General features: G+C 37.0%; 1 pseudogene; it reads left to right on the top strand.

The window, feature by feature from the left end:
- The first annotated feature begins 2,917 nt into the window (after positions 1-2,917).
- LOC111742063 lies at positions 2,918-3,036 on the top strand (annotated as a pseudogene).
- Positions 3,037-14,018: the final 10,982 nt, after the last annotated feature.

The raw sequence follows: 14,018 nt of genomic DNA, 5'->3' as shown, positions 1-14,018 counted from the left end.
GCGCCTGAGGAGGGAGGGACTTGCCAGTGTGCTAAAAGTGAACAAAGCGAATGAAAGAGTGAGAAAGCCAAAGGAGGGGTGTGGGCTAGGAGACTGAGCGAGTGGCCTTGGAGACCATACTGAAGACTTTGGGTTTTGTCCTGAAAGTAGTGGGAAATCACTGAAGAACTTTGAGCAGAAAAGTGCAATGCCCTCAACTGGCTGCTTGGCTTGAATGTGAGCTGGAGAGGAAGTAGGCAGGTCAGTAAGTGAGCTATCACTGATATGGTTCAAAATGTGACCATGGCTAGGGCTGGAGCTGGGGCCAAGGAGATGGAGCAAAGTGGACATTTCTGAGAGAGATTCAGGGTAGAGAAATGACTAAACTAATAGGATGTAGAAATGACTAAACTAATAGGCTATGGAAATGGAGGGTAGAAAGAATGCCGAGATCAGTCCTAGGTTTCTGGCTCAAGCAACAAGAAGGTAAAAGTGTTAATAATTAAGGTGTGGGAGACTCAAAGAAGCACAGGTAGGGGTGAGAAAGCAAGAGTTCAGCCTGGACATATAAAGTTTGAGAAGTCTGCAAGATGACAAGTTGGGATGTCTCATTATGAGTCATGACAGCCTGGAGCTTTGAAGAGAGGTTGCGGCTGCAGTTAAATACCAGGAAAAGAGAAGTGAGCAAATTCACCCACTAGGATACTTTTGGCATTCTATGTGTATTTAATTATTTATTGGTTTTATGGGAATTCTGAAATGTTCTAGGTTTCTAACCACCAAGATTTCTCTTAAGAAAATGATCATGTGTAGATTTTACAAATGGATTGGCTTCATATTGCTTCATATACTGCAGCAAGTCTTGGTAAGTATTTACAGTATTTTTGCTTATAACAGAAGTCCTTTAATATGAATAAATAAACACTGTCTCTTTTATTTGCCCCTGAGTGACATTTGATACACAATTCATTTTCCTTGGATCTTCACCAAGTTTCTAGTGTTGAGATCACAAAACACTGATAGAAAGAAATTGGAAAAATAGATCAACATTATGAGAGCAGTTATGAGTAGACGGTCAAATAGTAAATGATTTTAGGTTCATTTAAAAAAATTTCCAAGTGTTTGATTTTTAAAAAACCATATATTAATTATATGATATTGCCTTGAGTTACTGTGCATCTTTCTAGTTTATATTCTGATTAGAAAATAAAATATAGAATTATTACAAACACTAACTAGAAGCTGGAAATATTAAATTTAGTAGCACATTTGTTGAATAAATTTGTTTCCATGAATAAAGGGCAGCCTAATCTTTTTTTTCCTTCATTTTTTGTAGTGGTAAATTACTCCCTTAATAACTTCTTACTACTTTATTTTTAAGCATTGGCACACATTCCTATTCTTTCCACCTAAGGAATTATAAGAAGGCTTAAGGAAAAAAACACAAAGGAGATTGTATGTGTGTTTATACACATGTAGAGATATACGTATATTAATGCCTATGTGTACATATATAGATACATCTGTGAATATGTATATTAATTTCTGGACATAGTCATTTGCAATCTGTAACATAAAATAGTACATTACAGTGTGTATTGTAACCGTTTATGGTTATGTTTACACCATGTCAAAAAAATCCAGTATGTATAAAAGTTTATGTAAAAGAACACTACAAAAACTGTTGCTAGGCATTGTTCAAGCAAAGCAACTGAGTGGCAAGTCTCCTCTCCTATTTATCCAATTGCTCTCACAGCATCATTACTTGCAGTGTGTGAGTTTCTACCCATTGGCATGACTCATCTGCAATGGTCCAATTAAAAAACTCATCTCTGTAAAGGGGTTGCGTCTACATAGCACTTTCCCAGACATTCTCTCATTCAATCTTCTCCAAACCCTGTGAGACAAGGGGTAATGCCCATCCAAACCCTGTGAGACAAGGGATAATGCCCACCCAATAGTTCTCTGAACCTCAGTAGACTGTGAAATGGAGATGATGCCCCACAGAGGGGCCCCAAAGGCAGGATGGCATAGTTAAGTACTCTTTGAAGTAAGAGAGACCTGGGGTCCAAGACCCAGCTCTGTCACTGACTGGCTGTATGAGTTAAAGTGAAGTATGTCACCTCCCTAAGTCCCCAGTTCTTTATCAGTAAAGGAGAGGTGCTTCCAGGGATGATGACAATTATAGTATCTGCCTCAAAGAGCAGAAATGGCTGGCTTGTGCCTAGCTTATACCAAGTGACTCATAAATGATAGATATCGCTATGCTTGATCAATAGTACCTTGAATATTAATATTAAGTCAGTAAAATAGCAGAATCTTATCACTATTTTATCTATGAAGACATTGAAATACTGAAAGGTAAAATGATTTATCAGGTGACCACATGGCTAATGAGTGGCAGTGGTCTCACCAGAACCGTTGCTTCTTGCTCCTGACCTTCCTCTTCCAGCCCAGGCCTGGGACCACAGCTGTGTATCCTGCCCACATGTGAGTCCTTAACAAATACTTGGTGAGACTGTAGCACTCTCCAACTGATCCAAATATCTCTAGCCTCACAGTCAAAACTGGGAACACTTGAGGTTCCTCCCTTCTCATACCTCCCAATGAAGGGGCAATGGAGAATTCACTAGATTTTTCTTCCCTGAAATGCTGATGAGGGTACTGGCTATTGGCCATTCACAAGAAAAATGAGCATCCTAAAAATTGGTTGCTGCCGTACTGAAAATATGGTATAATTTCTTCCACATCCCCACTGCCATCAATAAAAGAGGGTGGGCCTGTCATGGATGCCTTTGCTTTTTAATCTATAGTTGATGAAACAAGGGCATTACTTTAGAATTTTAAAAAATAGTATGAGCAATGGAAATCATATTAATGAAATATGAATATGCTGCTAATTACTTGTGCAAATGAACAACTAGAAAGTAAAACATTGGTCTATGGCCGTGCCACCCTGAACTTGCCCGATCTCGTCTGATCTGGGAAGCTAAGCAGGGTCGGGCCTGGTTAGTATTTGGATGGGAGACCACCTAGGAAGACCAGGTGCTGTAGGCGGGGGGTGGGGGGTGGGAGGAAGAAAGAAAGAAAATAAAACATCGACCGTTTATACCTGCTAGACACTTTACAAAGCACTCCTTGTAGGTATCATGGAATTAGATACTGCCACCACTGTTTTATAGACAAAAATTCTGATGCTCTGAGATGTTAGGTAACTTGCCCAAAGACATAATCAATAAGCAACAGAGCTGGTATTTGAAGCCAGGCCAGTTGACTTTGAATTCAACATTTATCCTATTTCATCACATCTGTCTTCTGAATGTGACTGGGATTAGAGTTATCTATGTAGGAAAACGGCCTGCTTCATGTTGCATAAGGATGGTTGCACCTGGGAATGGTGTGATGTGCTAAAAAGAGGACTGGACCCAAATCAGGAGAACCAAGTCCCCTCTCCACCTGCTATTAAACACTATTAAATGTGTGGTTTTACAGAAGTCACCTTGAGCACTTGGTTTTCTTCTGATGGACTAAACCATCTCAAAGTCTCCTTTATTTCTAAAAGTGTATGGCTCTGTTTGTTTCTACTTATTTAACTTTAACTTTCAGCTGCTACATAATTATCGTGTAGATGTGTAGGTTCTGAAAAGTCAGTTATTAGGAAAGAAGCAAATTAACTTGGTCAGGATGTTATATGAAGCTTTAAAACACTGTTGAGGCTCTAAACAAAAAGTCAACACAAAACGGCAAGAGTGTGGAGAAACTGATATTCTCATATTATTGTAGGGGGGTAAATTAGTACAAATTTTTTTTTAGGGCAATTTGGCAATTTCTATAAAAATCTGACCCAGAAAATCCATCTCCAGAAATGTATCCTTTGGCTGTAAGAATATCCTCCAGCCATACTCCTCCATATGCACAGAAGGATACTTTGCAGCACTGTATGTAAGCGCAAAAGATTAAAAGCAACTGAAGTGTCCATCAACAGAGGACTGATTAAATAAACTAAGATACACCCACAGTACATACTACTATGCAGCTATTAAGAAAAATGAGGCAGATGACATGTACTAATATGAAAAGCTCACAAAATCTATTGCTAACTTTTTAGGTGCTGGACAGTGTCGATAGTATTCTGCTGCTTTTGGGGAATGCCATATGTGCTTCTGTGTGTATGGAATACCTCTGGAAGGATACAGAGGAATCTAGTAACTGCAGTCACCTCTGGAGACAGGAGCTGAGGGTCTGGGGGATGGAGATAAAAGAGGGACTTCCTGTTTGGTAGTGGTTTAATTTTTTTTTTTTAACCATATATATGTAGTATTGCTAATTGAATGGGTAGAGGATGGATGGACAGATGAATGGATGAAGAGAGACAACAAAGTCAATAGAGAACTATGGTTGTTACATGAAATCAGAGCAAGAAACATCTTGCTCAGACTATATACACAATCTCTAACCAAGATCACATTTATTCAACATAATCATATACCTTACGAATCAGCAGTAAAAACAGCAACTACCCTGTGAGTGTTTTACGTACAGCACTTCACTGAATCTACACTCCATCACCACAGAGCAACATATTATTGTACTTCAACGTATACTTCCCTTACAGATGGCTAAATTGAGGTTCAGAGAGGGGTAGTAACTCACCCAGGGGCACCCAGCTTACGAGCAAGTATCAAGTTTTGAATCCAGGCTTGCTGATTGCAAAGCCACTAACCCTATTTATCACTGACTAAAATTGATGATGTTGCAAATCAGCACACTTTTATGCAAAGTGGACTTTGCTCATTGGCAAACTGGAAAAATGAGTCCGACAGCATTCTCTCCATGTTTTGTTTCACTAAATAAAACCACAGGATTCATCCCAGATTTATTTGGAAAGCCAGGAAAGTTGCGTTTTGTCCTCAAATGGCCAGATCCACAATACACAGAATAAACTCTTCAACAGTGTTCACCCTGTTCCTCATTAATTCTCCTCCTATTTCACCTCACTGAAAAGACGGGGCTGGCGGACGAGTGGGCTGGTCCTCTCTCTGATGCAGAGGTCCAAGCTGATCCTGACAGAGCGCCAAGGGCCTGCAATGCTGAAAGCAGTCGCTGCCAACAGTACAGCTAATCATCATTATTTTCTGGAAAGGCCCTCTGAGACCTTGAGCATAAAAGAGCCAGTTTCAAACCGGAGGATCGTCTCTGGTCTGTACTGTACCCACGGGGAGCAGTTGTGGTATCAACAAGCTCCTGACACAGATCTGAAATGACTTTGATAACAGCAGCAACAAAAAAGCCCTCAGCTGCCTCAAGGAACGCACACAGCAACATCTCCTCCCTAGCACAATTACGGGCGCTCACCTGGCTCTCCAGGTGCATCAGCATTGGGGGCCCTGCTCTCACTTCCCGGCTACTTTCCGTTTTTGGATGCCTTAAATTGCTTAGGCTGAGAGTTAGCAAGCTGCACCAGATAAACATTGTTCTCCAGGGTTGGTTACTTTTAACATAAGCTACCAAAACGTGCCTGAATGTTACTTCAGGCAAGTAATTCAATGCTTAAAAAAAAATTTTTTTTTGGCTCAGCAACAGTATATGTACTTGTGAAGCAACTGAATATTCAAATACTGTAATTGGAGATGATTTACATTGTTTTGAATTAACTAAAATTCCATTGTTAAGCACAAATACTGCTTCACTAAATCATCACGCTTTTAATAGGTCCACGTGAGCAGGTTACCTAGCGCATTAGGATTTATAACGCTCCTGGGGAGCTGACCACTGTATTATGCTTCCTGCTGCTAGGTAATATGCATGACACATTTCTGGACACTAATTCATTTATTTAATAGTAACAGTATGCAAAAACAGAGTTCAAAATGAGGCTGACAAAGGAGGTATAAAAGTTTTATTAATCCATAGCTAATCAAAGGCCAGTAGAAGGCATATAATGGTGGCATTTACAGACCATATCGAATGTGAATAAATTAACTTTTTGTTTCCTAAAATCTTACTAATAGGATGTATTCGACTTGAAACATTTATACTTTTAATTACAGAGGCAAGCAATTTGGAGCAGGTTTCCAGCTGCACTTTCCTTAAAAGCTACAACTTTGCATCAAGGATCAACACAAATCCTGTCATCAGCTGTGGTCTCAAATATGATCAATTACAACACAAGCTGCTTCACACTAAACTGCAATATTGTTTATTTTATTGCTGGTTTTATTGCATGCTGTCAGTCATTAGAAAAATATTTTCCCTGAAAAATGAAAGTATCTACTTAATTTCTCTCCCATTGCCCTGATCACTACACAAAGCATAAAAGCAGATGGCATAATGCCTCCTGTAGAAAACCTTTTTTATAGTTTGATGGATCAATTTTACAACAAATCAGCGCAAAGAAAGAGAGTTTCAAGTAGAAGAAAAAGAGCACATCAGAAAGAAACACTGAAGTGTGTGGGAGAAACATTTACTTGGCTTAGTTTAATAGCATATGTTGGGAGAATATTTGCTCATTATTTCTAAGTTGAAACAAGGAAATAAAGACATCTAAAACATAAACCTCTTTTCATTCTAGAATTCTAAGCATATTCTACTGTTCAGAGCATTTTGTAGCAATCAGTTCTTACATAATAATGTTATATGAGTATTGTTCTCATATTGAAGATAAGAAAGAGATCCTAGAATTATCCATGGCAGTGTTTTCCTGAGTGTATTTTGTAGAGAATAGGTTAAAGAACTTTTGGATATTAGGAGGGTTTATATTAAAGAAGGGTTCTCTGGTCAAATGGCTTTGGGGAATGCTGGATTAAATAAAGCTGAGTAAATATGTATCTTTACTTTAGGTTTTCTCATATCCTTTAATATACTGATGGAAATCATAAGATTCCAAAAGGAAGATATGGTATGAAGTTTTCCTTAAATTTATTTGCTTGTGAATTTTTTACTGAGAAGGAAAAAAAAACCCAGAGCATCACAGAGCTCAGTGTAGGAAACACAAATATAAAGCATATGGTCTCACACTGACGATTAAGACACAACCAATGGATCTTAAATCTTTCCGGGATCTTTCTCCAAATTTTTAAATCTTTCTCCAAATTCTGCCCCCACCATCCCTCTCTGCTACATATTAATAGAAGCCCACCTCCATCCTTACCTCAGGAAATTTACAGAATACTTTGAAATCCATACACAGATACATACAATCTTCTATTATCAATATCCTAGCCCCTAACCCAGAAAGTCCTAGATATGCCTATTAGTCAACTTGGGAGAAGTAATGATTTTGAATGAAGTAAAGAAAATGGACATTATGATTCATTTTATACACAGGGAATGCACTCATAGCAATGGGCCTGAAAGGGTGGTAAATATTCTGTGGTCATCGTAAGGCTTACAAAAATTTCTATCACCCTTTAACCAGCACCTGCAGGTATCGAACAAAAAATAAATAGCTCCCACCCCCAAAATCATAGTGGTATTTTCATATAACAGGATATAACTCATTCAAAACAGCATTGGGATGCAACTAGAAAATAAGTTTAGTAAGGTCACAGGTGACAATATTCGAAAATCAATTACATTTCTATATATGAACAATGAACACTTAGAAATTAAAATTTAAAAAATAGTAATATTTATAGTAGCATTAAAAATGAAACATTTAGGAATAAATCTAACAAAATAAGTGCAAGAGCCACATGTTGGAAATTATCAAATATTAATAAGAGAAATGAAAAATAGTCTAAATAAATAGAGAGGTATAGTGCATTCATAGATCGGAAGACTCAATATTGCTAAGATCTTAATTTTCTCCAAATTGATCTTTATAATCAGCAAAATCCCAGTCAAAGAATCAGCATGCTTTAGGAAGAAATTGACAAGCTAATTCTAAAATTTATATGGAAAAGCTGAGGATCTAAAATAGCCAAAACAATTTTGAAAAGAACAAAACTGGAAGACTTGTACTAATTTACCTCAAGTCCTACTCTAAAGCTACAATAATCAGGATGGTATAGTACTGACATAAGGATAGACATGTACATGAATAAAAGAGAGTGGAAAATTCAGAAACACACTGAAATATTGTCAGTTGATGATCAGAAAAGGTGCCAAGGTAATTCAATGGAGAAAATCTTTTCAACAATGGTGCTAGAACAATTATGTATAATTGAATGCCAAAAAAAAAAAAAAATGAACCTCGGTCTTTTCTTCAGACTATATATAAAAATTAACTTGAGATGAATCATGAACATCTATGTAAAACCTAAAACTATAAAACTTCTAGAAGAAACATATGACCTTAAGGTTAGGTAAAGATTTCTTAGAATACTAAAAGCACAAACCATAGAATTAAAAAAAAAAAAGGTAAATTAGACTTTCTCAAAATCAAATACTTTTGCTCTTCTGAAGACTCAGTTATAAAAATAAAACAACCAGCTACAGATTGGGAAAAATATTTGCAAAACAAATATCTGATAAAAGACTTGTACCAGAATATATTAAGGATTCTTAACCACTCAATAAGAAAACAAATGAGTCAATTTTAAAAATGGGCAAAAATTTGAACAGATGCTTCACCAAAGAAAAGATGTGATGGCAAATAGATATTTAAATTAGAAAATACAAATTAAAAACACAGTGAGATACCACTACGTACATACCAGAATGGCTAAGCATTAACAAGTCTGAAAATATGAAGGGTTGGTGAGTATATGGAGCAGCGTCACGTCTCTTCCATTACTGATGGGAATGCAAAGTGGTAGTCATTTTAGAACATCAGTTGGCAGTTTCTAATAAAGGTAAACACACATTACCATACAACCTAGCAATCTCACTCCTAAGTATTTACCAAAGAGAAATGCAAACATATATCCACACAGAAACCTGTATGTTAATATTTAGAGCAGTTTTATACATAATTGACACAAACTAGAAATACCTCAGTTATCTTTTAAAGGGTGACTGGGGAAGTAAGTTGTGGTACAACCATACAATACAGTAGTATTCAGCAATGAAAAGCAATGAACTGACTCATGCAACAACATGAATGAATCTCAGAAGTATTGATAAATGAAAGATGTCACACACAGAAGATTTCATACTGTATGATTCTATTTATCTCATAATCTTGAAAAAGCAAAACTATAGAGACCAATCAGATCAGTGATTGCCAGGGATTGGGATTTGTGAGAGATGACTGATTAAAAAAGGGTACAAGGGAAACTGGAGATGGCAGAAATATTTTGTGTATTGATTTAGATAGTGGGTAGCAGGACTATATACATTTATAAAGACTAGTTGTACTGTACAACTCTAAAGAGTAAATTTTACTGTATGTAAATTATACTTTCATAAAACTGATTTTAAAAATAGGGCATGAATTCATACTTGCTTTGATTTATCTTACATTTTATCTAACATATCCACATGAAAGATCATTCTACAATTTAGTGGTATTAAGCATTTTATATACAACTTTGATTTTAATGTGGAGGATTCAGTTTAGTGGATTGTTGGTGTTAAAAATCTTTTGACATGTTGTCACACCCAAAGTGAAATTTCCTCACATAAAGTAGTAAAATACACTGGTGTTATTATGAGAATTCTTAATTGAAGGAAGTGGCCAACTAAAAACCACAAAGAAACGGAAAGTGCCAGATGTTGTGACTCTGCCTTCCTGGTCTGAAACTTCTCAGTCCTGGCTCTGATCTGGGGAACTGAGAACCCCTAAGCTAGACGAGCAGTTAAGAAGCCCTTCCAATCAGGGACATAAAAAATTGCACTTTGTAGCTGCTGACTTACACGCTGTTCGGCCATTTCACTAAAAATGCTTCCACCAGTTCGTTGCTGCCTCTGACATTATCTCCATGTCCTTCTCTTTTTGCTCACATTGGCATGTTCATTTGAAAAGCCAACATTTCCATTAGGGTATAAGAAAATACAATGAGCCATTCTATGGAAATTGTTAAAAACCTGGAGGACATGAATATTTTCTAGAAAAATAGGAATGACCAAACTTGATCTATATTACTAAATGTCATAGAATTCTACACTTAGCGAATCATACATTATTAAAAGTGATTGAATTTTGTGACATGTAAATTATACTTCAATAAAGCTATTTTTTAAAATGTTTGTAAAAGAAATTGATTTACAAAACAGGACAAAACTTGAATAGATTAGTTATCATAGAAGACATTGTAAAAATGACTGAAGATCTATCATTTTTAAAGAACCGGAACTAAAGAGTTTCACAGCTGAGTTCTGTCTCAGCTTTAAAAAAACAGATAATTCCTTTATAATTCAAAATATTACGGACCATAATAAAAAGTTGGAAAGTGTCCCAATTCATTTTATGATTCCAACACAATCTTAATACCAAAACCTAATGAAAATGGTACAAAAATAGAAAATTATAGCCTGATCTCATTTAGGAATTTAAATGCAATATTTTAAATCAAGTATTAGTAAAGAGAATCTAGCAGTGCATCAGCGTAACAATGCTCTATGACTGAGTTAGAGTTTACTCCAGAAATGCAAGGATAATTCATGATTAGGAAGTCCAACATAATTCAGGTCATCAACAAATTAAAGTAGAAAAATATGATCATAAGATGCTAAAAAAGGCTTTTGTTTTGCCTTGAAATAGTCGCACCCCTCAGATGTTGGTGGTTTTGGCCATAAACTCATCCCCTGGGTATCAGCCACTCTGTCAAACAGTGCTAACCTGAGGATGAACATCCGAAGGTCTCATCACAGTCTGTCAGCCCTTAAGGTTTCAGGTCGGGGATGGGGTAGGATTTGTTTTTCCTCACTTTTCAGGCACAGCTTCTTGCAATGACACTTCTGGTAAACATTGCTGTGAGTGGGTGTGGCTCATAAGAGCAGAAGACTCCAGCTTGAGGATTAAGCTATAATAAAGAGAAGGATAAAACCAGAGAGAAGTGCAAGAAAACTGGGCCAGCTTCCAGACACAACACAACTCAGCGTGCGGCTTTCGGCCCGCCTCCTTCGCTTTTCTGGGCCTCAGTGGCTGGTCTGGGAAAGGAGAAACTGTTTACAGCATCTGCCTTTGTTAGGGTCCTTGGTACTCCAGAGTTATAGGATCCATCTGCTTAACTAACTTCTTTGAACGCATTACCTGCACATTGACAAAGGTGAGATATCGAGCTTTAATATGAAGGTTGGAATTCTTCCCTGATATTTCAATTATGTCTTACAGTTGAATTTTTCCTTCTATAATAAGTCACCTCTTGGTTTATCCTGGAAATAAATGGTTTACACACCATTTTAAAAGCAGTTACATGTTTGTTTGTTTGTTTTAAACGGGCTGTAGGGTCAAATATGAACAGAAAATGCTGGGTTTTGAATAAAACACATTTCTCAACTGATGGTGCTGAACTTTGCTGTTGTGCGCTGCAAGTCTCCAAAGGCGGTGGTACCCTATGCTCCCCAAACCTCAGCTAGCTCAACCTCTCCGCCCCTTCCCTCCTAGCAGAGTCTCGAAGGACTAGTATGTTTTCAGAACTTTGGAAAACACTAAATCATAAATTGGAAACTTATACAAAATGAGAAATAAAAACAAAAGCAGTCTTGATCTAACATCATCTAGACTTTGTGTTTGCCTTTTGTGGGCTGCTTAAGGCATTTAAAGCTAAATTAAAAGCTTTTTTCCTCACTGTGAGGTGAGAAGTCCTGTTTTCCTAAGACAGCCATGCTCTTTACACCTCGGGAGGTAAGTCTGAGATGAGGCTTGAGCAGCTCCGGAAAAGTGCAAGCTGCAGCCTCTGCGATGGATTTGTTCACCGTTTCTGGGTAAAAGCAGTGAGTATCAGCGAGATCAAGTCATCACTGCCCTAAATCCCCAATCATGTCGGCCTCCACTCCATAAACCAGTGGGGCAGCCGGCCATGTGAGACCCTAAAGGTTAAGCACATACCATTGACCTCAAAGAAACGAGTTCTCACATCATTAAATACGGCCCGTGTTCTCTGGCTTTGCCTGATCACACAGAAAAGTGCCCTGGGAGCATTATTTCAAGCTTAGATGTTACACCTTCATTTGTGTGACAAAAAATCAATACCTTTCCCCTGCCTCTGTTTGCCTGGATTATATTTAACTACTAGATAGCTTTTAAGGAACCAATCAGCTTTAATATCTTATGTTTTACATAGGTAGGTGTGTGAACAAGGAAACTACAAATATCTCTTTGTTTTCTTTCCCTCTTGATTGTCAGGACAAGAAACAGAAAACAGCTTATTTGGAGTATGCTTCTATGTCAATATGTAGATATACAATTTATAATCCTGATAGTAGAAATGTTTTTCCCTTGACCTAGAAGACTTTCTTGACAATGGTGCTTTTAGAGAACATGGAAAGAATAGATTATTCAATAAATAAGAGGATTGACTATCCATTTGAGGGAAAATATTAAATCCCAAGTTTATACATACATAAAAATAAATTTCCAGGTAAGTTAACTTTTTAAACACAAGAAGTAGAGGCACTAGACAAATACTAGGAAAAGAATTTTAAGAGCCATAAAGGAGACAATTAAGATATCTCACTATGTAAAATTTGTGAATGGCAAAAAAAAAAAAAATTCAAATAGTTAACTTTAACCTTTGTTGAGTACTTACTAGTGACAGAAACTAAGCTAAGTCTTCACATATATAAACTCCTTTCTTCTCAATAACACTGTAAGATAGCTGATTGCATTAGTCAGGGTTCTCCAAAGACACAAAGCCAGTAGGGGTAGGGTGTGTGTGTGTGTGTGTGTGTGTGTGTGTGTGTGTGTGTGTGTGTGTGTTAAGGGATGTACTATAAGGAATTGGCTTAAGTGATTACAACGGCTGAGAAGTCCTAAGAACTGCAGTCAGCAAGCCGGAGACACAGGAGGGCTGGTGTGTAGTTCCAGTCCTAGCCCAAAGACCTGAGAACCAGGAGAGCCAGTGGTGGAAGTTCTAGTCCAAAAGCCGCAGGCTACGGATCCAAGAAGAGCTGGTGTTTCAGTCCAAGCCTAAAGGCTGGAAAAGCCCAGTGTCCCAGCTCAGCGCTTAGGCAGAGGAGGGTTCCCTCTTATTCAATCTTTTTGTTCTCCCACATTAGGGAGAGCAATCTGCTTTGCTCAGTCTACCCATTCAAATGTTAATCTCATCCAGAAACACTTTCACAAATATACCCAGAATAATATCTGACCAAATAAGTGTCCGGACTCTGTGGCCCAGTCAAAGTAACACAAAATTAACCATTACACTGATATTGTTCCCTTTTAGTATGTGAAGAAACCGAGGCTTATATTATTTTACCAGAATTACACAGCTAGCATGATAGAGTCTAACCTTGTAATTAGCTCTATATGAAACCAAAAGGGAATTGACAAACTGGGAGAAATGTGAAAAATACTAATAGCAATAATAAGGCCTTTTACAAATCAATAAAAAAGATGAGTACCCTTATATCACAACTGGCAAACAAAACGTACAGACAAAACAGACAACAGCAGAGTTTTTACGGTTATTCATAAAAACAAATATGTTCGATTTCATTAATGATAAAAGAAATGTAAATCAAAACGACAAGGCATCATTACAGATGCCATATCTGTACCTGATACTAGATCAGCTTTGAAAATAATATAGAATGATCATACTCAATGTGGTCTAGGAGTAAGGAAAGTGATACATTCACATACCTTTAGGAAGGAGCATATCTGTACAAACTTTTAGGAAAGTTGATTGAGAGAAATCTATCTGAAATACAAACATATTTCTTTTGACACCATAATCTCTTCTAGGTATTTCTCTTACAGGAATACACACTTATGCAGATATAGTTACAAAAATGTTCATTGCAATATTATTGAGAACAAAGTATTATAACTTAAATACTTATCAAATCAGAGATAGATTAAATTATGGTATGTTTGTATAACAAAATTCTATACGGCCATTAAAAGAATAAAATAGAGGGAAAATTGTGCTCCATACAATTTGAGTAGAAAAAAACAAAGTATACAACTATATGCATAGTATCATCTTATT

This window comes from Pteropus vampyrus, unplaced genomic scaffold, assembly GCF_000151845.1.
Source record: "Pteropus vampyrus isolate Shadow unplaced genomic scaffold, Pvam_2.0 Scaffold85, whole genome shotgun sequence".
NCBI lineage: Eukaryota > Metazoa > Chordata > Mammalia > Chiroptera > Pteropodidae > Pteropus > Pteropus vampyrus.
The sequence above is the reverse complement of the archived record's forward strand: the minus strand, read 5'-3'. Positions and strand labels throughout refer to the sequence as shown.